General features: G+C 33.7%; 1 pseudogene; it reads right to left on the reverse strand.

The window, feature by feature from the left end:
• Nucleotides 1-1,412: 1,412 nt before the first annotated feature.
• LOC133779581 (tRNA (carboxymethyluridine(34)-5-O)-methyltransferase-like) lies at nucleotides 1,413-2,514 on the reverse strand (annotated as a pseudogene).
• Between the last annotated feature and the right edge of the window lie 2,431 nt (nucleotides 2,515-4,945).

Below are 4,945 nucleotides of genomic sequence, written 5' to 3' on the forward strand. Positions count from 1 at the left end.
TTTAAATAAAATGATCTAAAAATGAAGTTTTTTTTTATGAAAATGTAATCAATCAGTATCGTATTGGTATCGTAAACAACCAAAATATTACATTTATTTAAAAACCTGAAAAAATTGGAATTTTGTGAACTTTTTCATTTCAAATATATTATATTATAAATTCAGTATTTTTTTATGACTTTGCATGATATTTATGTAAATAAAATATCTTATGTGATTGTTGGAATTAAAATGCAAAAAGCACATAAGATGTAAATTTTCCTATAAAGAACTTTGGCATAAGAGGTCGCGGTCGTGGGAACTGTGACAGATGCTATGGAGGAAAATCTAACTTACGAAACAAGGCCGTTTGCCAGATTTGCATTAAATCCAGCGACACAGCACCCAACTACTGGTACAAGAGTGATAAAAGTACTCAAACTACGATCACCAACTCGAGCGCAAACCATAGAGTAGCTCCCATTACCAACAACAACACAAATCCTAGTGCTTACATTGCCACATTTGAATGTGTCATAGACCCTAACTAGCAAGCAGACAATGGTGGCCTCAAACTACAACATTCTTGAACTTGACAAACTTAGTCTTCATACTGACTATGGTAGAAAAGAAGAACTAGCCATAGGCAATAGTAAGGGTCTAAATATTTCTCAATTTGGACAATCTTCCTTGACTACTAGTCATCCACACTCTTAACTTACATCTAAAGAATGTCCTATGTGTTCGTAAAATTGTTACAAGTCTTGTTAGTATATTTAAACTCGCCGCTGCTGACAATAATATATTTTTTGCGTTTCACTCCAATGTTTGTTATGTGAAGGACAAAACCACAAGGACAAATATGCTAATAGGAACACTTAAAGATGGTCAATTATTGATATTTCTTGCATCATCAGAAGCTACATAATCATATTCACTTTGAGAAGTTATTTCCTTGGAATCTTTTACTTGTCGTAAATTCCTCTCAGTTTCAATAATACTTTCCAATTTGAAGGATGAAGTATTATGAAACAAGGAAAATGAATGTAATGCTCCGATTCTCATTTGAACGAAGAATAAGTTACAACAGTATATATAGTGAGCTAAGCCTAATAGAAAGCTAATTGTGCAACTAATTCTACTAATAGCTATAACTCTACAATCGCAAGGACTTCCAAAATCGCAAGAACTCTACAATCGCAACTAGAAAGCTAATTGTACAACTAATTGTACTAACAGCTAGAACTCTACATACTTTTGGTACAGTGGAGTCAATTTAGCAAGCAATGATCTATCCTCTTACTATGCAGCCCAAACCATTCTACTAACAACTAATTGTACAACTAATTCTACTAACAGAAAGCTAATTGTACTAACAGCTAGAACTCTACAATGTAATAGAAAGCTAATTGTACAACTAATTCTACTAACAACTAGAACTCTACAATCGCAAGGACTTGAAAAATTATCCATTGTGCCACATACTTTTGGTTAAGTGGAGTCAATTTAGCAAGCAATGATCTATCCTCTTACTATGCAGCCCATGCCATTATCAGAACTAGACCACCCTTTTTCACATCTCAGACAAGTTCTTCATTTGCTTTCTTCTTCTTACACTCTGTACTTCGATGATGTAACACAACTATGGAGATTGCAGAATCACCAAAACCAGACTTGTATGGAAGATTTACAGCATCTCCCGCCAAAACTTCACTCCCTCTATTTGAACATATCTTTATAAGGGGATAGCTTATATCACATCCTAGTTAGAAACATTCAAGATTCAATCCCAACCACTTCCCATTGCCACATCCAACATCCAAGTTAAGAGATCCAGAGGCCAAGGATGACAAAAAGGCAGCAACTTTTGGCCACTTGACATATTGGGGGGAGCTAGAATGGGGTGCTATGGCATCATAAACGCGATGGACAAACTTATTTTCTATTTCAAGAGTTAGTTTCACACCAAGGGATGATGTATGACTGTCCATGATTAACTCAGATTGTGGCACATGAGATTCTCCATCAGATACAGTAGTAGGACACAACCTAGAAGTTCCTTTCACTTTGATATCTCTCATGGTACCTAAAATTCCCAAGTAACAGACTTTACCAAATTTGGAAATGGGCAGGCAGAACTAATCCATAGGCAGATTATTGTTTTTACTAGCTCAAGTTCTTATAAAATCACAGACCATAAGCACCAACACCTATATCAAATGAAATATCACCTGAGAAAAAATAACCACTATTTATGCTAAAAGCTCTAAATCATTCTACTTATTGACATATTTAAGAAAGGGGTCTTCGCAATCCAAAAGTTAGAACTCAAAAAAAAAAAAAAAACCCCAAGTTATTAGAAGAAAAAAATGAGTAAAAAATTATGCCTCTTCAAAATTTTTTAACCACATGCCAAATTTTTGCATCGAAATGCATTGATCATGCATTGGTGTTATATTGATTTTGCATTGATTTTCTCTTAAAAAATAAAATCAAGTTTTGTGTTGGAACAAAAAGGGAAACATTTTAATATTTATCAACTAGCAAGCACACGAATTTTTAATTGAGTATTACGACTGCGTTAGCATGAGGTTGAACCCAAACGAACTCCGTAAAATTTCAAGAAAAACTTCTTTAACCTAAATCAATTTAGTTCTAACCTAGTTCCAATAATGTGAGGTTTTTAGTATCAAAATAAAATATTTAAAAAATAAAAAAAAACAAACTAAAAATAATAATTTAATAGTTTGCCGAGGAGTTATTAAGATTTCAAAATCCACCTATATATAAATAATAAGATTTATTAATATATTGACTCTCATAATTAGAAACCAATCTAACTATTTTTCCAAAGTAAATTTTCATTCGTTTCAAAATTGCAACTTCTAAGTATTAAATATGAAACAATTTAATGAACAACAAATGATCAAAGAATATTATTTTTAGCAAAATATAAAATCAAGCTTTAATAATTTCAACTATAAAAAATATTTGATATTATAAATGAAAGAAATTATTGAGAAAAACGAAAATCATTAAAAATATAATATACTATAGAGAATCAATACAAAATAAATACTTGATTAAATATACAGGTTTCCCCATCTATTTACAATGGGAAATTTGAGTTTCTATGCTTAGTGGAGACTCATAATTAAAAAAAAAATCCTACCTACTATTCACATCCTAATTTTATGCATTTCTTTCATTGTTTTTCGAAAAATACCCTTATTCATTATGGTATTCACATCCCGTCTCTCACGGTAATCTCACTCTCCCTCACCCAAACCCACGACAACCACAAGAATACCACAATCACAATCACATTTTTTTGCAAAATCATTCGAAGCTTTTGCATTCTTGTTTTGAAGATCCTAATATCAAAGGCAACATAGGGATATTGGAGGAGAAAACCCATGGGTAAGAACATTGTTCTCAAATATAGTGACAGGAGTTCTTTCTTTACATTTATTTGACTATTTTAAACAGATCTGTGTATACCTTGGTGTGATTTCTTAGTTTTTTTGTGATTTTTTTCATTTCCAGTTTTCTGGATTTTTTCGCATTTCTGTAATGTTGTTGCTTGTTGAAATAAATGAAATGGACACATCATCATCTCCAAATGATAAGGATAAATATTGATTCTAGAAGAAATGTATCCATTATTTTACAGCTGTAATAGGTATCCTTGATTACCTTATTCACATAAAATCAAGAATTGTACAAAAGGAATATTTGCTTTATTCCTCAACCAATGATAGCCCTTTGTTTATAACTGTATGGGGCTATATATATTCCTCTGTGTCACTATTGTATTCTTTGAGAAAATTTAATACAATATAGAGAAGAAAGGCATTACACTATATTCTGTATCTTTTATTTAACCTTTTAGCTTGGTATCAGAGCCGCCGACTCACGTCAATGGCAACCTCTCAAGAGTCTGATGAGCAGTCTTCAGCCACAAATCCCAGGGCTGTAAATCCCACTGTTTCCATTCCCCTTTCCTCTGTTTCCACCATACCTAGAGCAGCTGTGCTCGTTCCACTTCCTACCTCTACCACAACTTTCCCTTTTGCTCAACCTACGCTCAGTCAAGCCTGTAACGACCTAAATTTGCTAGTAAGGCTTGGAGCCTTGATTAGTGTGCCTGGAGGGCAATAATTGTTATACTGCATTAATTTATGTGAATTTAATGAATATGTGGTTAGTATGCATGTTTAGGTGAAATAAATATGCATGTGGACCCTGTTTGTATGATAAGGGTAAATTGGCAATTTTAGCCCGCTGAGGGCATATATGTGATAATTGTATTATGTGATTTGTACCACGTGAGTGTGGTGTTATTATTGTGATGCACGTGCTGAGACGGTCCTAGAGAGCTAGTTAACTTAAAAGGTCACAAATGGATTTTATACTCGGCTGAGGAGCAGCCTAGGGGTATTTTGGGGAATTTTGTGAGTTGAGTTGAGAACTAGTGGTTATAGTTATTGGTGATTGAGTAACCTGGGTAACCATTTGTAACTGCTGTGAGTAACAAGTTTAGATGGAAAATGGTAGAATTGAAATAGAAGTGAAAGGACTAGAGTGCCCTTGAAGGTTTAGTTAGGAAAGGATTATTAGGAGGGGTAAAATGGTCATTTGGCAGGGGGTTTAGACAAATTTCAGCTGGGATATTGGGGTACACGGTTTAGGCTTAGTCATATTATGGTTTTGTTAAAAAATAGAGAGAAGAAAAGCTAGATGAAAAGCTAGGGCAAGAAGAAGAAGAGTAGAAGAGGCTGAAGTGGGAGTTAGGAGAAGAATCAAAGAAGCTTAAAGGGTGGATTCTCCACTTGAGGTAAGGATTCTATGTAAATTTAAGGCTTGTTTCTGTTTTGGTTTGAGAAATTGAGGCATGAGTTAAGTTTTCAAGTCTTGTGTTGAGTTTGCTGAAATTAGAAATCAAAGGGTGGATTTTTGGGTGTGA

This window comes from Humulus lupulus, chromosome 5 (assembly GCF_963169125.1).
Source record: "Humulus lupulus chromosome 5, drHumLupu1.1, whole genome shotgun sequence".
NCBI classification, from domain to species: domain Eukaryota; kingdom Viridiplantae; phylum Streptophyta; class Magnoliopsida; order Rosales; family Cannabaceae; genus Humulus; species Humulus lupulus.